The sequence below is a fragment of the Protopterus annectens genome, chromosome 1.part0 (assembly GCF_019279795.1).
Source record: "Protopterus annectens isolate FY-2018-M chromosome 1.part0, PAN1.0, whole genome shotgun sequence".
In the NCBI taxonomy this organism is placed as follows: domain Eukaryota; kingdom Metazoa; phylum Chordata; order Ceratodontiformes; family Protopteridae; genus Protopterus; species Protopterus annectens.
In genome coordinates this window covers 1,509,631,088-1,509,654,755 of record NC_056725.1, presented here as the reverse complement: position 1 = coordinate 1,509,654,755, position 23,668 = coordinate 1,509,631,088, and positions in this window count along the sequence as shown.

Genomic DNA, 23,668 nt, shown 5'->3' with positions numbered 1-23,668 from the left:
TTTGACAGGAATAGTACGGGCAATATGGGGCAATTCAATGTAAGGCCCTTCTAAGATGTCTCTACACATATTACAAGCATGACACTTATACATGCCTATCGTACAATTTGTTACTGATGCCTTGTTTATATTAAATGAATCTTGTGTGCTCAAAGATCTACATTTCAACTTCAGGGGAACTAATGTTACGGCTAACACCCACTCAAAGACTGATATGGACAGCCTACGTGAGCTAATCGACAATAAGGAATTGGCGATTCTTTCTGCTGATTAGGGAGGGACTGTGGTAGTTATGAATTGGCAGCAATATGATGCCGAAGCACAGAAACAGCTGACAAATGGTAGATATTATATCAAAATGCCTTTGGACCCTACATTTATGTTTAAAAAATAAATCGACCAATTTTTAGGGACAGCACTGCAGGAGGGTATTATTACTGATAAAACGAAATACCATCTCACAGTGTCAGACTCTTGCAGCCATTACATATGCTTCCTTCCTAAAATCCACAAGGATCCCCTCAATCCACCTGGCAGACCCATTGTTTCTGGGAATGGTTCACTCACTGAACCTTTATCCCAATTCCTTATGATACATCTTCAGCCTTTGTTGAAATGGGTTAGATCAAGGATTCAGGACACTACGGAGTTTTTGGACATTGTTTCTGAGATGCAACTTGAGGAGGGTTGGCTCCTTTGCACATTAGATGTGTGTGCACTTTACACAAACATTCCACATTGGGCAGGCCTTGATGCAATTGAGTATTGGCTATATAAGTCCAATTTGTACGAACCTAGCTTTAACACCTTCCTGATTTGTTTAATGGAACATGTGTTAAAAAAAAATGTTTTTTTCTACCAAAGTCAATGCTACTGGCAGGTGCAGAGAACAGCTATGGTGGCATCTTTTGCCTCCATTTATGCAGACCTCTTTATGGCATATGTTGAGGAACACAGTATTTATGATGTCACACATAACATCTATGTGGATGAAATGGACATATGGAGGAGATATCTGGATAATTGCTGGATGGTGTGGAGGTCAGATGTGGACTATCGTATGGAATTTGTGGGGTATTTAAACAACAACAAATAGGGTCTTCAGTTTATGGTGAACTAGCATATGGAACACATCACTTATTTAGATGTTTTGGTCAGTAGGAATGAAAATCGCACATTACGTACTGAAGTTTTCCATAAATACCCACAATATAATTCCCTACTCCACGCATCCAGCTTTCATCCTCCCCATGTTACTAGAAACATCCCCAAATCCCAATTCATCAGGATGAGGCATATCTGCACACAGGATTCCTCTTTCGAGGTCTTTCGAACGGATCTTGTTAACAGGTTTCGTGAAAGGGGTTATAAGATGGGTTATATCCTAGGAGCCAGTAATTATGCTGCTACCCTCAATAGGGAGGATCTACTTAAATATAAGGAGAAGCATCAGGGCACTGGCAATGTCATATGTTTCATGACTACATATGGCAGGAATACCAATACATTGATGGACAGTGTACGGAGACACTGGAACATACTATTGGCTGACAACACCTTATCACAATATCTTGGGGATACATGTCATTTTTCATTTCATAAAGGCAAGAACCTGGGTTCACATTTGAGTCATTACAAATAGCCACACAGGACTGCCTTCACAGATAGCATTCAAACAGCACTCTCAGGGGACAGATTGACTGGATGTATGCTCTGTGGTCACTGCAGCCACTGCAATAAGGTCACCAAGTCCAAACAATTCTCTAGTAGGAATTGTGGTGTGTTTTTTGACAGTGAATTCTTTGCTAACTGTAGCAGTGACTGGCTGGTTTACTTGGCCACATGCAGTTGCTCTGCATTTTATGTAGGACAGACATCCAGGCCACTTAGATTGTGGATCTCTGAGCATCTAAGTGATATCAAACATAAGAGAACTAGCAATGCTCTGTATAAGCACACCACCAAACACCATACAGCTTCATTCAACTTTATGATTATTGACAGAATTTTGAGTGACAGATCAAACAAACCTGGATGGTACTCTACTTTGGCTATTAAAGAGAAAAAATGGATCATAAAACTGGGTGGACTTTTCCCACCCGGATTAAATGAATATTTATGAGGTGACCAATCACAGTATGTAATTAATTTATTATACTATTGTATAAAATGAACAAATGAATGCTTTTGTTTTTAACACTGATGAAGGCTGTGAAATTATTCTAGCTGAAACCTGTCTGTTCTTTTTTGTTTCTTTTTCATGTAACTTAATAAATATATCTTTATATTTGTTACAGCATACAGTTGCTGGCTCATTATTTTCTTGAATTTTGTCTCTTGGAGCCGTGCATTTTCCTACGTGCAGGGACCTTTTTTGAAGTTTCTTAGGCACTCAAAGGAGATGGTAAAGACTAGCCAACTTCTGCCCAAGTATTGCTTCCATGAAAGAGATGGAAAGGGAAGTACAAGAAAGTGAAAAAGGATTTACATACCAGAGGAACATGCAGTAGGCAAGCATAAGGGAAATACAAAGTGAGGAGAGGATGGACACTTTTTTTGTAGAACAGGTCTCCTATTTAATTTATATGTATATCTTTATATGTATATATATAGAGAGAGAGAGAAGGGAAGAGGAGTGGGGTGAAAGGCACAAGGGGAGGAAAGAAATGGGAGAGTAGACGGGACACAAAAACACACAGAAATCATTACAGACATACAAACAGGGTGGGTGTGCACACACTAGGAGGGGCAAACTTTGGAAACAAAAACATTTAGTTGCATGCAGTAGATGGAGTTCCTGGGTCTGAGTGGCCAGAGCAATATGGATCAGACCAGCCAGTCCAAGGAATCTGAAATCTGCCACAAGGAGGAGTTGATGTTTATTGACTCAGCACATTAATACCCAGTCAACTGCCACCACTTCTGACTTTAACACTGGCTGAGCCAGAGCAGGCAGTTGGGGTGGGCCGCCTGCTGGTTAAGTGTACCCCCATTCACCCATCTCAGCTACAGTTTTGGCTGGGTCAGTAGTTGCAAATGTTAGCTGATGCACCTGCAGCTCAGAGGTGCCATCATGACCCACATAAAAAGAGAAGCAAAGGGAAGGCTGCCATTAGTGATAATGGGACATGGATGGTATGTGATATATAGTACAGGAGATGACATAAGCCTGCGCTAACCTCTCTATGCCAAAAGTCTTGGTTGTCTGCTGCAGTCAGCATTCTCCTCCCACTCTGCCTGTGCTAAAAGCCAAAAATGATATATAAGCCACCACACAGAGTTGTGAGGGAGATGTAGAAGACAAACTAATGCTATGGCACCACATGTATGTGCAAACAAGGAAAACGCTGAGATGATGCCCACATTCTGACCGCACACAATACTATCATATACATGTGCAATGAAGCAGAAGGAAATTGTGCCTGCAGCTGCATAAATATTGTACACCATGTTTGTGCAATGTAGCAGAAAAAGGAAATGATGGTTACAAGCCCACATAAGTACAACAATATGCTCCCCCTCCAAAAAAAAAAAAGAAAAGAACAGAAAACAATACAGTGTCACAACATTACTGCTGTCACCCACAACACACACAACAGACATTCAGACAGATGACTATCCACAGCAGCTAATCAGGTACATCCTGGCATCTGTCAGTAGGAACAATATTTTTGAGGAACACAATGTTGAAAGAAAGATGAAATGTTGGAAGCTACAGTATGAAAAACAGTGGGAATGGCAGACACAATACAATTTTGGGCATTCCTGCCTTACTTCCCAGAAATACAGATGTCAGCACTGCTCATCGGTTATTGAGATTCTGTTGATCTTGGTCAGCTGCTCTGCCAGGCCATACAAGGCATCCACTTCTAGAATGGACACCATAATGCCCCAACAGCTGCTTCCTGAACTGGCTGTGCAAGAGTTACAGTATTAACCTTACTGCGACTGACATTCCAGCAGATGCATCAGCACTCATCACTACAAACATACAACAAAACAAAACGGCAGTCTGTGATTTATACTTAACACTGGACTTTGAATCACACACAGTATATCTTAACATCACTGCATTGGGTGATGCACATACATGCATAGCCTGCCTGCAGCAAAACATCTCTCTCTCCCTCGCCCTCTCTTTCTCATATATATATATATATATATATATATATATATATATATATATAAATATATAAAATGTGTGTGTGTAGATTCTATCTATCTATAGACACACACACACACACACACACACACACACACACACACACACACACACACACACACACACACACACACACACACACACACACACACACACACACACACACACACACACACACACACACACACACACACACATGCACACACACACACACACATGCCCACACACCACACACACACACACACACACACACACACACACACACACACACACACACACACACACACACACACACACACACACACACACACACACACACACACACACACACACACACACACACACACACACTCAGACACACACACACACACACACACACACACACACACACCTCGTATCACTGATCTACTTCTGTGCAACATAGAATCTGTGAAATCTAGCATCATTGACATATTTAGGGTGGAAATTAATATTTATCTGCAACTATTATGGCTCAGCCACTATGTTCGCAGCTTAAACACTCATCAAGGTAGCAGCAGCAGTATATGAGGATCTTGAAGTGCTATTTAGCAGTACAGAAGCAACGATTCCACAGGATACAGCGCAGAGAGGGTAAATAGTGTTGTGTCATACTGTGGTAATGTATTTCACCAGTGTCACATACATTTGAGTGTGTACTCAGCAGTAGTCTATAGTAACACTATTGCAACTGCCCTGCAACCTGTACCTGCAGTTATAGACTGCATAATTTATGAACCTGCTCATAAAACTGTCTCTGTATAATGTTAGCCTGTAAAAATAGGACTGATTCACCCCCTAAACTTGACTGCAATGTATGTCATACATACAATCACCTGTCTTGGCATACACTATTCTGGTTAGATTACTGTAACCATGATACCACTACTGATATATGTTAGGCTAGTCTGCAACATGAATTCACATGTATAGCTTTGCTAACATATGTACCTGTCTCCATATATGAGCATCTGTGGGAAGTCAGTCAACAACACCATGACTGTCTATCCCCCCCCCCTTGGACTGCCCAACACATATGCAGGTATCTCCCAGGGGGGCAACTGTTGTGGATGTACACACCTGCAACACTTGAAACTGGGTATGTTACTTCTTAACTGTTCAAACACAGCACCCTGTGTCACCTATGCATTGCTGTCAGCCCCCTCCATGCTGCCTGTGAAGCCTCGCATCACCTACACTTCACTTTGTGTTTCTGTGTGTTTCCCACTCTACTTATATACATGCTCAGATCCAGCCCTCCCACTGCTTGGTTACAACTAGGGTACGTCACTGTCCATAACATAGTTGTGGTCTCCATTGTATTTCTTGACCTGTTCATGTCTGGACTGTTGTGTATTGCCAAGCTAAAGTACTATGTGTCATTAATAGCCACTGTGCCCAAACATCACTGGCATACAACTATGGTTTCCTCTTTTCCTACATGTATGCATGTCCTTCAGAGGGGGTAGAAGGTAAAGGTTATAGATCTTCAGCTGTCCAGAGAATGATGTCCTACTACAGGTACTCAGAACGCATTGGGGATAGGGGACCAACCAACCAACCAAATTCCATAGCACTACATTTGGGAAACAGGTCCATGACATCAATTCTGTGGGTGGGAGGAATCACACAAAATAGCAATGTTGGAAACGTGAACAACACGATATGGTTGATCTCACAGAATGCACACAACATAATTAGAGACAAATCTAAAACTGGAGGGTGTCACCTCACACTATAAACCTCATGGATGATGACGGTACAAGTATCACTGCACTGCAGGAGGGCTGGATACAGGTTTAGAGAGTGTCCAAACTCCATGCATGTCACAGGGAGGCAAGACAGGTTAGTAACCATAAGACATTCGCTGTACAGCAACTCTGCATCTCATCCAGGATCAAAGCCAGGCCCAGGTATATGGACTGCTCTTGGGATAAGTCAGCAGATGTGTAAGGCTAAAATCTAGGCAGATTATATAGCTACTGATGCTGACATGAAGATGCCTGGCATGGTGCATGGATTCCAAAAGGATGTTGCTTAATGGTGCCAACACCACCAAGAGGTAATGAAGCCTAGAGATTATGTGATCATGAGTGCTATGGTGGCACACATGGTGCCAAGCCCATTGTTATGCTGAGGAAAGCAAATATCACCACTGGTACATTATCTGTGAGTGCTGCCCATGGCCTGGGGTATAATGAACATCACCACTGGTACCTTATCCATGAGCACTGCCTGTGACATGGGGAATGGTGAACATCTCCACTGGTACCTTATCTGTGAGCACTACCTGTGGCATGGGGAATGGTGAACATCACCACTGGTACCTTATCCATGAGTGCTGCCTGTGGCATGGGGAATGGTGAGCATCACCACTGGTACGTTATCCATGAGCACTGCCTGTGGCATGGAGAATGGTGAACATCACCACTGGTATCTTATCCATGAGCACAGCCTGTGGCATGGGGAATGGTGAACATCACCACTGATACCTTATCTGTGAGTGCTGCTTGTGGCCTGGGGCATAGTGAACATCACCAGTAGTACCTTATCCATGAGTGTTGCCTGTTGCCAGGGGGGTGGTGAAATCACCATTGGTAAGTTATCTATGAGTGCTGTCCATGGCCTGGGGCATGGTGAGCACATAGGGCAACCATCACAACATACATAGTCTGCACCTGTGGCAGTAGGGGTATCTCATTCTTCCACTCCAAATGAAGCATTACCATGACGCGCAGATGCCAGCATAGGGGGTCTTCATAAGCAAACCTACCAAAAGATTAGAATCCACCACTTCATCAGTGTCATATGAGAGCATCTAGAGTTACTACTTCTGGCCATTGCAGTGATCCCAGTCCCAATGCACAGGCATGTGGTGTCTTCCTCAGACAGTCTATAGAATAAATTGTGTGCAGCACTGACTCCCTGACCCCCAAGGTACAGAGTTTGACATACTTTCAGCAGTAATCACCCTACCTCCAAGTTGTGAAGACATCCATATGCCTTGGTTGCCTAGATGCCATTGCAAATGATGATTGCTATGACATTCACCACCCTCCCTCCCTCCTATGATGTGTAAATGGAGATGTCTTGTTCACAGTGTGACTGACCATGCATCACCCAGTATAGCTTTTACATACTACTGTAATACTCATTTCAGTGTTCTTGGTTCTGTGTGACACTGCACTGCATACTGTGTATATGCCAAGGCCTACAGATGTAAGCTAGATGTTGCTGCTTCATCTGTACTACTTTACACTGTTTATGATGCTGTTAGGGAATCTGTGGTACAGACAATGGTTACTATCTTTCACCATTGCTAATATCATTGCTAAAGGATGTTCCACTGGAAGCTGTGACAGGGCCTGCTGTTGCAGGCATGGAGGTTTCCATATCTGATGGCTGCCCTGCCTGCTTCCTCATAATGATATTATGTAGCATACAACATGCTGTAGTGAACTATCAGCATGTGGCAGGATATAATGTAAAGCCCTCAGATGCATCCAGGCATCTGAGGGCTTTCAGCAGGATAAACACTTGCTCTGTGCTGTTCTTGGATTGTACATGAGAGGTGTCATACTACACTTCAGCTGTGCTTTGCGGGAATCATGAAACAGGGCTATGTCTGGTATGCTGCATATCTTGCAACACAGTAAGGATATCTAAGCAGGGAAAGAGACATGCATATATACAGTCTGTTGCTGTAGTTATTTGTGTTTACCCACACTTACTTACCAGGTGACCCTATGGAATGTCTTTGTGTAAGATGTGGTAAAATGTGGTAAACAACTTGTATGCCATATGTGCATCTCAAGGGTATAGTGTGGACATGATGATCACTCATTGTGTATTGCAAACACAGTTGGTGGAATAGTAGCCCCTCCTTTTCATGTACAAGTGTCTATGTGCATCAGACAGGGCCTCTAGTATCACATATATGCAACCTATGTCTCTCAGCACTTCAAGGAAGCAGGTAATGTCATAGATGTCATCCATGGTGGTGGCTATCTGCACTGTCATGTTGCGGAAACATATGTGCTCATCCAGATGTGGCAGCAAATTTATCAATGAACATCTTGAGTATTCCACAGGTCAATGCCTGTGAAATGCCCAAAGTGTCTCTTATCTGTTTCTGAAATGCTCCTGTAGCTAAAATAGCAAGTGCTACACTTAGTACAACATCCAGAGGTAAGGGGAGATCATGTATTCCTAATAGTTCCAGTCTGTGGGCCATAGAGATAAGCCAACACAAGCATAATATCTTCATATAGACAGAAATGGGCCTGAACTTGCTGGTCCATTAGCTGATGAGTTGTCATGTATTAGTACTGATGCTGTTTGTGCCATAAGCCACGATGCTGAGCTCCCAGGTGCCCATTAATGGCATTTAAAATAATCACATGCTGCTGTGTGGCAGCTGCTGCTGCTGTGCGAATGTTCACCAGATGTAACTTTGAACATTACAGCATGGTCTTTGTGTTCATACTCAGACACTCCTACTTACATAATTTCACTCCTGGCAATTATGAATTATGACCTGCTTTCAGCAACTCACATTTCTATGCTTAAGTATCCACTCTTTCCATGCCATTTGCCTTGTTTCCTTGTAGTGCTGCCGGGTTCTATGAATTGCTGCTTAGATGCATGTTCTTACGATCTGTGTAATCCTGATACATGTACTGTGCAACTTGACAATTAGTACAAGACAATTTCTTCATATTGATTCCTGTTTACTTAAACTGATTTGTTGTCTTCAGCCTGTAGGACTATATAAGTAGATATGAAAGTGATGAAGTTCTAAGAATGACAGCCTGACACATCTATCAACTACATATGATGTAAACAGTGTTTTTTCTTTTCTTACTCCTGATAGCATTACAATATTTGCACTTTCCTAGTATAGTTTGCAAATCAGAGCTGAAACCATACCATATGCATTATAGCAAAAATGAAATAATTTAAATATATTAATGCTTATTTCATCACTGCATATTCTTAGTACCTAGGAAAGAAGAAAAATCTATTGTGGATAATCAATTGTTTTGTGTGTGTGTGTGTGTGTGTGTGTGTGTGTGTGTGTGTGTGTGTTGCAATGCATTATTTAATTATTATCAAATTATCTGGGATTCTAAAAATAAGAAACTTATCTCAGAAAAACTATTCATGCAAAATTAAATAAACAAACGTCAGTGAAGCAGCTAATTAAATATACTGTAATTCAGTCAGATGAGCTGATAAAGTTAATAAATGGGATGCATTTATTTTCAAAACATGTAACAGATTTCTAGGGTTTAGTTTTTTAGCATCTAATTTTATTCTCAGTGTGCAGTGGCCATATTTCTTGATACAGAAATCATATAAAAAAGTAATATTTTTCTTGTATTTCTTGATCTCTTCTACATTAATAATGGGCCTGAATCACTGTAAGTGGTTATTTTCTAATTCATTATATACCAGAATAGTTTGACAGTGCCCTTTGAATTGTTTCAAGTGGTTATTTTCTAATATCATACCCCAGAATGGCCTGACAGGGGCCCTTGAATCACTGGAAGTGGCCATTTTCTAATTTGTTATACCCTAGAATGGTCTGACGGGGTCCTCTGAATCACTGTAAGTAGTTATTTTCTAATGTTATGCCCCAGAATGCTCTGACAGGTGCTCCTGAATCACTGTAATTGGTCATTTTCTAATTTGTTGTACACCATGATGGTCTGAAATGGTCCCCTGAATCACTGTAAACCATTATTTTCTAATGTTATACATCAGAATGGCCTGACGGGGACCCTAGAATCACCGCAAGTGATTATTTTCTAAAGTGTTATTCTCCATTGTAAATGGTTATTTTCTTATATTATATAACAGAATAGACTTACAGAGGCCAAGGAATCACAGTAAAGTAATTATTGTCTTAGCTGTTATACCACAGAATGGCTTGATAGAGGCCCATGAATAACCATAAGATTAGTACTAGGCTAACTGTCCTTGTGGGCCATTTTAAGCCTAGCCAATTATCCCATGTAAGAATCAAACCTTGCGCCTTGTGTCGGTAAGGTAAACACCTTAGTCATTATACTAACCTCCCACTCTTTGTAAGTTACTGAGGTGATCATATTTATACTATATGGGCATACATAGGTTGATAGGTTCATAGGTAAGTACTAGGCTATCGGCCCTAGGTCCTATATAAACCTAGCCAAAAGAGGTTCTCTGGCTTTTGCCACCCAAGAAAATTATTTTCCTGTGCCCCTGTCATGTAGACCCACAGAAGTGATCCCCGGGGTGAATTTTCTGTTTCCCATCCAATTGTCAAGATTTCTCTTAAAGAGGGCTAATGAGAAGCTTTGATTGACATGAATGGGAGTATGGGAAGTCTCTGGGACAGGAATTTATCCCTCCAGCATGTTCTGTTTATTGTGGTGACAAGGTTTAGGTCCCTGGAGCATGTGGCCCAGAGAGATTGAAATTTCTTTATGTGTAGCATGTCCATCTGATCTGGGTTAGATATGGCTTTGTATGTTAGGCAGAGGTCGCCTCTGAGTAGGTGATATGCAATGGAGTAGAGCTGGAGTTTTTTGAGATGGTCTGCGTATGGCATCTGTTTGATGCCAGTAATCCTCTTAGTGAGGTATTTCTGTGGCCTTTCTAGTTTTTGTAGATGTCTTGCGAGGTACATACCAAACAGGGCATTATACTTTATAATGGGTCTGATTAGGAATGAGTAGAGAGGAACACTCTTTTTCTGGAGAAGAACCCCTTTGTGATGAGGTGTGCCACATAGAAGGATTTCCTGACTACTGTGGCAACGTGATTATCAAAGGAGAGACTACTGTCCACCTGTGTCCCAAGGTTTCTTATCACACATTCAGTGTTTAGTAGGCTACTGCCTATGTGGTAGTTCATAGGTATGGTGTTTTTCACAAAGGGGATGACAATGCACTTCTTGGCATTGAGCTTTAGGCCCTGACGTTGACACCAAGCATCAGTCTCAGTGAGGCCTCATTGTAGAATGTCCACATCCTTAGGCAAGTCTATTATGGCTCCTAGTTTGCAGTCATCTGCAAACTTCATTAGCCAGAGACCAGCTGTATTAGCCTGGATATCTGAGAAGTAGATACTAAACAGGAGAGGACCCAGGACCGAACCCTGTGGTACTCCGCTTGTCACTAGTCTGAAGTCAGATTTGGAGTCGGCTACTTTCACTGTGTGGGTTCTGTCAGTGAGCCAGGTGGCCACCCATCTTGTGACATAGGGATTTATGCCCAGTCCAGTGAGTTTATCTATAACACCAGAGTGGAGGATGGTGTTGGAAGCCTTGGTGAAGAGAAGATTGGCACCACCTTACCCTCGTCTACGGTGCTGGTGACTGCTTCAAAGAAGTCAATCAGGTTTAGGAGGCATGATCTACCCTTTACAAACACAAACTGAGTGGGGTCCAGAGTTTGGAGGTTACCTATGTCTTTGTTTATAAGCTCCAGGATGATACGTTCCATGGCCTTGCAGACCAGACTCGTCAGGCTAATGGGGCGGTAGTTCCCGGGGTCAGTGGTGGCACGCCCTTTGTGGAGTGAGATAACTGTTGCTGTGTGCCATTCCATAGGCAAAAAGCCTGAAATGAGGCTATGGTTGAACATGGTACTTAGGTGAGGTGCCAGTTCATTCTGTAGTGCATGCAGAACACAGCCTGGGATGTGGTCAGGTACCATGGATGCTGTGTTCTTGGCTTTGGGAGAGTGTGGGCTTTACTTGTGCAACTGTGATTACAGGGCCTTTTCAATCTTCCGGTATGGAGATGGACCCTTTGGAGGTTGAGGGGGGGTTAAGGTTGCACTGTACCTGTCTGCCAGGATGTTGGCAATATCAACAGGTTCATGTCATTTGATTGACAGTTCATTTGATCGACAGTTCATTTGATCGACAAGCATTTTAGGTGGGGGGCTTCACCCCCCCCACACACCCCCAATGTGGGGGGCTGTGCCCCCCCCCAACTAGATATATCAACTCCAGGGTCGCACAACATTGGGGAAGGGGGCAAATGCTTGTCGATCAAATGAACTGTTGACCAAATGAACTGTCGATCAAATGAACTGTCGATCAAATGACATGAACCCCAATATCAACTGGTTCAGTAAATCTAGTGCCATTGTGCTGTAGCTCAGAGCAGATCTGAGTGTCGCCATTGAGATTCTTGACATAGCTGTAGAATCCTATGTGGTTGTCTTTAGAATCCATGGTGATTTTATTTTCGTAACTAGCTTTGGAGGATTTTATGAGGGATCTCAGCTTCTTACTGAGGCTGACCAGGGAGTTCCTGCAATCACGGTATTTTACTCTTTTTTTGCAACAGCTTCTTCCTTCTGTTGTAGAGTTTGTTTATGGCAGGGGACTACCAGATTGGCTTCCTTTTTTTGGAGGATAGGGTCTTGGTTCTGTTTGGGATGGCATGGTTCATGCACTCGTGTATGTGCTTATACAGTGCATTTGTATATGATCCAGCAGTCGTGTCTCTATTTTCCATCTGTATGGGTGTCATGAAGTTAGCCACTTCTGTCTTAAGAAGCATGAAGTTGGCCTTGGAGAAGTTTTTTACTGTGGTTTCCTTAATGGGGGTTGGGGTGGGATATGGATGTCTAGGGTGATTAGCTTATGGCCAGATCGGACCAGTGAGGAGTTGACCTCTGGTGTAGAGCATCTGTTAGCCATATTGGTAATGACCAAGTCCAGGATGTTGCTGCCCCTGGTGGGGGTATGGACAAGCTGATCCAGGGTCTTGAAACTGATGAATTCCAGAAAATGTTGAGCAAATGAGTTAGTACATGAGTAGTTTTCCCAGATGGTGGGGTAGTTGAAATCTCCCAATATTAAGGTATTGGGCTGTACCTTAATATTATCCAGTATATTGAGAAACATGGAGTATTTAGCTGTGGTGGTGCAGCGGTAGCGTTGTTGCCTCACAGCAAGAGGTTCTCCTGTTCAATTCCCGGCTGGAGTGCCTTCAGTGTGGAGTCTGCATGTCCTCCCCACGGTCGAGTGGCATTCGAAAGACATGCGTGAATGGGCGTGCCTTGGCTGAAGGCTGGGCATCGGGCTGGCAACTTGGCACCATAAAATCTACTGCCACTCATTAGTGGACTGGAGTTCCGCTGTGGCAACCCCTAACCGGGAAAAGCCAAAAAGACAAACTCTATCTAGAAACATTGAGTGGGCATCCTGGGGCATGGCAGTGGATCTGTAACAAGCTACAAACTGAATTGCAGTCTTGCCCAGTGTTAATTGTACTTGGATAACTTCGGATGCATTATGTTGAGCAATTAGCCTGGAGATGTGGATATCCTTTATGAATATGGACACACCTTCTCCTTTAGTGTTTTGGTCCAGGTTAGGTGTCCGAAAGGTGTGGTAAGAATTGTAGCCTGGTAATGCAGGGGTGCTCTCTGGAGCCTTAAACGAGGTCTCTGTCACTGCACAGATGTCGATGTTCTTCATCTTAAGGAGTGACTCAAGTGACTGCATTTTGAGGTTTTAACTTTTAGCATTGAGTAGCATTACCCTTAGATTTCGCTTGCTTGTATCTACTATGGATGTATGTTTGACGTTTGAGCCTTGCCTAAAAAAGGTACTACAGGGTTGGCAAGAACCTTAGCCAATATCTGGAATCCCAGAGGCAACAGGTGTAGGCCAGCTCTGGCAAAAGCATCATGGCCTGTTGATCTTGTCATCCCAGGCAGACAGATACTGGATCCCCTTAGAATGACACCAGAAGGTTAGCCAATTGTTGAAGTCAATCATTTTGTCCTTATACTGTGCTATAGTTCTGGATGATGGCAGGATGCTACTCAGGGCTAGAGTTATACCTACCTGGGCCACATGGTTAGAGAGCTCCTCCATTTCATTTTTCATGTAGTCCAGAGAGGAACGTCTCAGGTCATTCACTCCAACATGGACAATGATAGAGTCATATTTGTACTCATATGCACCAAGTGGTCTGCAGTGAGATTAGAACCCCTACCCATAGGTTCATAGATTGCTACTAGGCTATCGGCCCTAGGGCCTATACAAGCCTAGTCATATCATTTCCCTGGCTATTTCTTCCCAGAATATTTACTTCTCTGATCCCCGGGGTGAATTTCCTATCTCCCATCCAGTCATCAAAGTTCCTTTTGAAGAGGGCCAAACAGGTGCTCAGCTTGACATGTATGGGCAGTCTATTCCAGGGTATTGGGAGTCTCTGGGTCAGGAACCTATCCTTCCAGCTTGTTTTGTTCATTGTGATGACCAGGTTTAGATCCCTGGAGTGTGTGGCTCTGAGGGGATTGGGATTTCTTTAAGTGTAGCATGTCCAACAGCACTGGGCTTGACATGGCCTTGTATGTTAAGCAGAGATCGCCTCTGAAAAGGTGATATGCGACAGAGTATAGATGGAGTTTTTTTAGATGGTCAGCATAGGGCATTTGCTTTAGGCCTGTGATTTTTTTAGTGAGGTATTTCTGTGGCCTTTCCAGTTGTTGCAGGTGTCTTGTGAGGTACATACCAAATGGGGCATTGTACTCTATAATGGGTCTAATGAGGGATGAGTACAGTGGGATAATGACCTTCTTTTTTCTGGATGAAAAGCCCTTAGTGATGAGGTGTGCCACACAGAAGGATTTCCTGACTGTTGTGGATATGTGGTTATTGAAGGTGAGACCATTGTCCACCTGTGTCCCTTATCACACTTTCGGTGTTTAGTGTATTGCCACTTGTTTGGTAATTCATGGGTACTTGTTTTTTCCCAAAGGGGATAACTATACATTTCTTAGCATTGAGCTTGAGCCCATTGCTCTGGCACCAAGCATCTGTTTCTGTAAGGCCCTTTTGTAGAATAGCCACATCATTTGGGGATTCAGTAATGGCTCCCAGTTTGCAGTCATCTGTGAACTTCATTAGCCAAAGTCCCTTAGTGCTGGCCTGTACTTCAGAGAAGTAGATGCCAAACAAGAGCAGTCTCAGGACTAAATCCTGAGGTACTCCGCTTGTCACTTGTCTGGAGATGGATTTTGAGTTGGCTATGTTTACAGTGTGGGTTCTGTCAGTAAGCCAATTGGCAACCCATCAAGTGATGTAGGGATTTATGCCCAGCTTAGTAAGTTTATCTATGATTTCAGAGTGGGGGATAGTGTCAAAGGCCTTGGTGAGGTCCAGATAGGCTGTGTGGACCACCTTACCCTCGTCCATGGCACTGGAGACTGATTCAAAGAAGTCAATCAGATTAAGGAGACAAGATTGGCCCTTTACAAAGCCAAACTTGGTGGGGTCCAGTGTTTGAAGGTTGACAATGTCTTTGTTTATAAGTCCCATGATAATGCGTTCCATGGCTTTGTAGATCAGGCTTCCTAGACTGATAGAATGATAGTTCCTGGGATCCAAGGTGGATCCCCCCTTGTAGAGTGGGATAACTGTAGCTGTGCGCCACTCATTGGGCATGAAGCCTGAGGTGAGGCTATGATTAAACATGACACTTAGGTGGGGTGCCAGTTCATTTTGTAGTTCATGTAGTACACAGCCCAGGATGTCTGGTCCCATGGATGCTGTATTCTTAGCTTTGGAGAGTGTGTTTTTTACCTGTGTGGCCATGATTACCGGAATTTGACAATTTTTTGATATTGAGATGGGCCCTTTAGGGGGTGAGAGGGGGGTGAAGTTGGCGCTGAATCGATCTGCCAGGATATTGGCAATGTCCTTGGGATCAGTATATTTGATGCCATTCTGTTGTAGCTCAGAGCAGATCTGAGCATTGCCATTTATATTCTTGACATAACTATAGAATGCCTTGTGGTTTTCCTTGGAACCTTTGGCAATTTTATTTTCCTAACTAGCTTTGGAGGATTTTATGAGGGATCTCAGCTTCTTACTGAGGCTGGCAAGGAAGTTTTTTGTATCCTAGGATTTTCCTCTTTTCTGCAACAGTTTCTTCTTTCTGTTGTATAGTTTGTTTATAGCAGGGGACCACTAGATTGGGTTCCTTTTTTTGGAGGAGACCATCTTGGTTCTGTTTGGAATGGCATGATTCATGCACGAGTGGATGTGCTCGTGCAGTGCCTTAGTATAGGATTCAGCAGTCGAACTTTCAGTTCCCGTCTGCATGGGTGTCATGAAGTTTGTCACTTCTGACTTGAGTAGCATGAAGTTGGCTTTGGAGAAGTTTTTTATGGAGGTTTCCCTACTGGGGGGGGGGTGGAGGTGGGATGTGGACATCAAGGGTGATTAGCTTATGGTCAGACCTGACCAACGAGGGGGTGACTACTGGTGTGGAGCATCGATCTCCCATGTTGGTGATGACCAAGTCTAGGATATTTGAGCTCCTGGTGGGACTATGGATTAGTTGGTCCAGGGGGTTGGAATTTATGAATTCCAAGAACCATTGGGCAAAGGTGTTGGTACCAGAGTAGTTTTCCCAATTAATGGCAGGGTAGTGTTTGGTTGTATCTTAATATTTTCTAGAATGTTTAGAAAGGTGTAGTGAGAATCTTGTGGCATGGTTGGAGATCTGTAGCAAGCTACAATTTGGATTGCAGTCTTACCTAGTGTTAGTTGCACCTGCAGGATTTCAGATGCATTGTGTTGGGCAAGTAGCCTGGATGTGTGAATATCCTTGGTGAATATGGACACTCCTCTGCCTTTAGTGCTTCAGTCCTGGTTTGGTGGCCGAAAAGTATGGTAAGTTTTGTAGCCTGATATTGCAGGGGTACTCTCTGGAGCCTTGAACCAGGTCTCAGTTACTGCATAGATATCGATGTTCTCCATTTTTAGAAGTGCCTCGAGAAAGTGCATTTAGAGGTTTAGACTTCTAGCATTGAGTAGCATTACCTTCATATTTTGCATGCTTATATCTGTTATGGTGGTGGTTTTGTCCTTTGAGCTTTGCCTAAAAAAGGCACTATAGGGGTGGCAAGAGCAGTAGCCAGTAATCTGAATCCCAGGGGTGACAGGTGCAGACCATCTCTGGCAAAGCATCATGGTCTGTCGATCATGTCATCCCAGGCAGACAGATACTGGATCCCCTAGTCTTATACACTATATATCACAGTACTTATTGCATGTACCACAGCTTAAGACATTTTTGTTAGTATTTTGTTATACCCTAGAATGGCCTGATAGGGGCCCCTGAAGCACTGTATGTGGTTATTTTCTAATTTGTTATACCACAGAATGGCTGGACAACGGATGTTCTGTTGTTGCATTTCATTATACAGTGAATGGGTTTGCCTCTCTAATGAAATTCTAAGGGGACATAAAGACTATTTTGGCAAGAAGAAAATTTATGTGAGAATATCTCCATGCTAATTTGCTAATGGGAGTGGGAAGACTGGTAGAGATGGGCGAAGGCTGCCAGCTTAATCAAATAGAATTTGGTACATAATTCTATCATTTATAAATACTGTGAAATGTTGAAATGCAGACTTGCTCCTTAAATGAAAGAATATGTTGTGAAGTGTTGAACTTAAAACAATGTGGCAACATTGCCATCTGCTGTAAATAAAACTAAGTCAAACATTTAATGTTGGTCCTTTGAAATTAAAATTATTTCATCTCTGCCTTTGATGTTTACAAGTCGGCTCCATTCCAGCTAGATGAAGGCTTCCTGTCTATTGTTTTAAGGCTAAAGTTAATGACCAGAATTTACATGTGGAATGTCCTTTATTGCTCTAAGTGTAAAAGAATGTAAATGCAGTTTGTGTCATCCTGGGAACACCATGAAAGTGTGAAATGATGTAATGGTTTATCAGAACTGCAGTTTCAATTTAAACAGAGAGAAACAGAAGGCATTAAGCATTTTTTGTCTTGAGCATCCAACTCAGCATTGCCTTATGCTCTGTGTAAGTAAGTTATTTTGGAAGTGTTTTCTCTTGTAGATAACTAGAAACTAGAAATATGTTTTTTCTGTGATGTTAGAACTGTACTACTGATATATTTTAAGTATTTCTGTGAGATCTCTGAACTCTTGTCTAGCACTGTCTGTGTAGTAGAAAGTATTGTCTTGTGGTTTTAATTATTAATTATTAAATATTTTAAAACCTTTTAACTGTGGCTGGTTTGTGTAGAGATAAATTAAGCTCCAGAGTACATTGCATATTTATAGAGTTTACTGTCCAAGTCACTCCAAATAAGCTTTGACTGATTAGTCACACTTACCAATTGGATAATAACATTGCACAGTAATAATTGGACACTTTTTTTAGGGCCTTTGAGTAGCTGATATTTATTAGCTGGGTGGTGGCAGGGTACTACCGTATAGTCTGGGTAAAACGGTCACAGCTGATGAACCTGTGCCAGCCTTCCCCAGAAGCGTCTGTGTGGTTGTGTAAACTCTTATCTCAAAGTGTGTGTGTGTCAGCTACTTGGGCAGGGACATGAAGCACTGGACTGGTTGTACAGAGATGGTGCTGGAGATTTTAGCTTGCTCAGCTAGGCTATGATCTATACCCTATAGCTGTGCCAGTGGGAAGTCTTATTGGGGACCTGGAGAGCAAGGGAGCAACCAGCCCTGGACTGACTGTGATCTCTGTGTGCTCCTAAGGGAAATTGCACTTTACTGTGTGTATTTGTTATCCTTTCCTCTCATATGAGATGCCCTCTCTGGTGTTAATGGTGAGGATTGAGGATCCTTGATTGCTGGGCCAGGGCACGGGCATCACATATTAATTGGTGGCAGCGGTGGTATATTCACCTCACATATTAATTAGTGGCAGTGGTTGGAATATTCTCACATATTAATTGTTTGGCAGTGGTGGGATATCCACATCACATATTAATTAGTTGTCAAATACTAATTGACGTGTAGTGGTGTGGGTAGAGTGAATCCTGTAGCTTGTGTACAGTGAGCTTTGAAGGTGTTTTGTAGTTTAAAATAACCATGCAGTGTATACTCAGAGTTCAGATCACACTTGTTTTATTTATTTTGTTAGCTTAGTTAGTTAGGGTGAGCAGGCAGCATGTCAGCAGAGTATGGAAAGCTGACAAGGAGCCAGCTGGTGGAGATGTGCCAGGATAGGGGAGTGGGGCATGGAAACCTGATTAAGTCAGAGCTGATTGCAGTCTTGGTTACAGCTGCATCAGAAAACAGCAACCAGGAGGACAATTGGACTGGCAGTGGAGATATAATACCCTCGGAGAATGGACAGCTCAACCTTTCTGCAGTGGATTTAAAAATCCAGCTGAAGATAAGAAGACTTGAGTTGGAGGCCAGGCATGTGGAATTTTGTCGTGTCTGGTGCATAAAGACTCCAGTTTATGAATTATGAGTGTTTCCACTCCATCAGCTGTCAGGTGGTGTTCAGCATACAGGCAATTAGATATCCACAGAGTGAGGAGAATGAGAAACTGTTATGCCTAGAAGCTGAGGGAAAAGAAAGGCAGAGGCAGCATGAGGAGAAGATGCTGACTCTTCATCAGAGTCATGGAGGTAATGGGGAAGGGAGTAACTGTCCCCCAGAAGCACAAAAGGTTAGTAAATTTCTTCTGCAGTTTAAAGAGTGGGATCATTTTGATAGTTTCATTCATATGTTTGAGACGGTATGCAAACAATATGAAGTTGACCAAGGGGTCTGGTTATGGTTCCTGACCCCCTTACTCCATGGTAAAGCTGTAACTGTTCTGACCAAAATGTCTGACGTTACATGTTTTGATCATAGTGCTGTAAAAAATAGTCTTTTAGAACTGTTTAAGCTAACACCTGAAACATATAGGAAAAAGTTTTGTGAGCATGGACACAGGGCAGATGAAAGTGTGTGTGAATATGTTGCTGAATTGAGCACTTATTTCCATAGGTGGGTGAGTGGATGTCAGGTCACCACTTTTGAAGGGCTGGCACACCTTTTGGTGAGGGAACAAGCTGTTAGCACTTTGCCTGAGGATATGGGGATCTGTTTAGCTGATAGACAATGTGCTACTTCATATGAGTTGGGGAAGAAGGGAGACCTATACCGGGCAAGCAAGGCAGCCCTGCACAGGAAGGGGACACCTAGTACTGCTCATGGGTCTAAAGGAACCCATGGTGGGCATCACAGACTGCCACAACAGAAACTGCCAGTAGCAGGGGAAGCCAATAATCCAGGTACACATCCAGAAGCTAGGGTTAACTGTTTTGAATGCAAACAATGGGGCCATGTGTCATACAGGTGTCCACGAAGGTGGGGAAACAAAGGTGAGGGAGCCAGTAAGTGGAAAAGACAAAATGCCAATAGTAGGTTGTCTTGAGACAACAGGGGTACTAAACTACCATCCTGCAGATATACTGACAGTGAAGGACTTGGATGAGGCAGTACCATGTGCTTATGCAGTTACATGCAGTCAGGCTAGGAGACAAGCATGTGGGACTGGTAGCCTGGGGGAAACCCAGACAGACTGCATACTTGCAGCCAGGACTGGTGAGGTGGTTACTTTAGGGAGGGGGCTACTCTGTAGCAGTGAAACTGAAGGTGGGCCAGAGCTGCTTGTGGGTACTGATGGTTCCTTGGACAGAGTGACTGCAAAGGTAGAGGTGAGTAGTAGTACCCAGGCTGACAGTGAGGCACCACTGTCAGAGGATGCCAGACTTCCTGTGGATGGGGGAGCTGGGAAGGGCTACAAGGAGAGAGTTGAGACAGGCTCAGCTCTCAGACCCTACATTACAAGGCCTGAGGCAGGTAGCTAGGAAGGAATCTGATTCTCAAGGAAAGGGGGAATCTGCATACTCAGACAAGGGGTTACTATACAGAGAGTGGACCCCTGAGGAAGGGTTAGAAGGTGAGAGAGTACAGCAGTTGGTAGTGCCTAGAGCCTACTGTCTGGTGCTTCCAGCCATAGTCCATGATATTCCCTTTGCAGGTCATATGGGCATAAAATGTACAAAGAGGCATATTATGCAGAACTTCTATTGGCCTGGAATTTCCAGAGATGTAGCAGGGTATTGCAAGATCTGTGAGCAGTGCCAAAAGGTAGGCACGGGAGGAGGCAAGGTGAGATCTCCTTTGATGCCTTTGCCTGTGACTGAGGAGCCATTTCAGAGGGTAGATATGGATATTGTGGGTCCTCTGAGTACCCCAAGTTCCACAGGGAAAAGGTATATCCTAGTGGTAGTGGATTATGCTGCACAATACCCCAAGGCAGTGGCTTTTTCCTCCATCGAGGCAGAGAATGTGGGAAATGCTTTGTTAGAGATTTTCAGCAGGGTAGGTTTCCCAAAAGAAATACTGACTGACAGAGGTGTCAATTTCATGTCAGACCTGCTGGCTTGTCTGTGGAAGACCTGTGGGGTGAAGCACATGAAGACCACCCCCTACCATCCCCAGACTAATGGTCTTGTTGACAGGTTAAACTCTACAATCAAGTTCATGCTACGGGCATTTGCAGATCAGTTTAAGAGGGAGTGGGACAAATATTTGCCCCATCTGCTGTTTGCTTGCAGAAAAGTTCCCCAGAAATCCACAGGTTTTTCACCCTTTGAGTTGCTGTATGGACATAGGGTGCGGAGACCTCTAGATTTAATTCAAGATGAGTGAGAAGGTGAGTGTGAGTCTCACAAGGAGTCTATTGTGGCACATGTCTTAAACCTCAGGACAAGGCTCAGAGAACTCATGGGCTTGGCTCAGAAGAACCTGTCAAAAGCCCAACAACAGAAAAAGGTGTGGTATGACAGGAATGCTTGAGCTAGAGAGTATGCTGTGGGGCAGCAGGTAATGGTTCTCATTCCTGTCAGACACAACAAGCTGCAAGCAGCTTGGGAGGGACCCTACAAAGTGGTAAGAAAGATAAGTGATGTTAACTACATGGTAGATCTGCTAGGCAGATGGCAGGGGCACAAATTGTACCATGTTAACATGATGAATCCTTACCATGATAGGGAGGCCCTTGTGCTGAGCATTTGCAGTGGATTGTAGGAGGAGTCTGAGGGAGATCTGGGGACTGATCTCCTCAGTGAGGCTCGGGCTGACACCTTGGTGGAAGGGGGTAGCAATGTTCCAGCAGCTATCTCCTACCTAGGTTCAAGAACTCTGAGCAGTGTTGCAGGAATTTGGGGACATGTTCACTGGGAAACCAGGGTGCACCCACCTGGTGTAGCACCAGGTGGATACAGGACACCAAAGGCCTATTAGGCAGGCCCCTTATAGGGTGCCTGAGTCAGACAGACTCTGAGGGAGGAGGTACAGAAGATGTTGGAACTAGGGGTGATTCAAGAGTCCAACAGTCCCTGGGCCTCCCCAGTGGTGTTGGTGCCAAAGAAGGATGGCAGCACCAGGTTCTGTGTGGACTACAGGAAATTAAATAGTCACACAGAGTCGGATGCTTACCACATGCCTAGGACAGATGAGGCCCTAGAGCAGCTGGGTGGGTCTAAATATCTTACAACCATTGATCTTACCAAGGGTTACTGGCAGGTGCCCTTGACTCCCAGTGCTAGAGAGAAGTCAGCCTTTGTGACTCCTTTTGGCTTGTATGAGTTCACAAAGATTCCCTTTGAGATGAAGAATGCCCCAGCAACTTCCCAGAGGCTGGTAGATCATATCCTAGCAGGAGCAGGAGGGTTTGCCCTTGCTTACCTGGATGATATTGCCATCTACAGCCATTCCTGGCCAGAACACCTTCAGCATGTCAGGGAGGTGCTGGGCAAACTACAGATGGCAGGGTTGGCCATTAAGCCAAGCAAATGTCAGGTGGGTATGGTGGAGGTCTCCTACCTAGGACATAGAGTGGGGAGTGGTTAGATAAGGGCAGAACCTGCCAAAGTGGAAGCCATTCAGACATGGCCTGCACCTGTTACTAAAAAGCAGGTGAGGGCATTTTTAGGGACAGCAGGGTACTACAGAACGTTCGTCCCCAGTTATAGTACCATAGCTGCTCCCCTCACAGACCTGACAAGGATGAATAGGCCAGATAAGGTAGTGTGGATCCCAATATGTGAGCAGGCATTTCAGAAGCTTAAAGAAGCTTTGGGAGGGCCCCCTGTGTTAACCATTCCAGATTACAGCAAATAATTTGTTGTTCAGGTTGATGCTTTGAACCATGGGTTGGGGGCTGTACTTAACCAGATTTCTTCAGAGGGGGAAGAGCACCAAATGGTTTATCTCAGATGTAGGCTCCAACCCAGGGAGAAATGCTATACAGCTGTAGAAAAGGAATGTCTAACCATAGTGTGGGCACTGCAGAAACTTCAGCCTTATCTGTATGGAAGAAAATTCACTGTTACGACAGATCACAACCCTCTAACATGGTTAAACAGAGCCAGTCAGCAAAATGGCAAGTTGCTAAGATGGAGCCTGGTGTTGCAAGCATATGATATATCAGTGCAGCACCTCAGTGGGAGTAGCAATGCCAATGCAGATGGGCTCTCAAGACAGGGAATGGAGTAGATACACTCAGATAGACCTAACCCTCTCAAGCGGCATTTCTCAAGGGTCACTTGAAAACTAGCTTGTGTTCTCTGGGGGGGGGGGTATGTGAAGACTGGTAGAGATGGGTAAAGGTTGCCAGCCT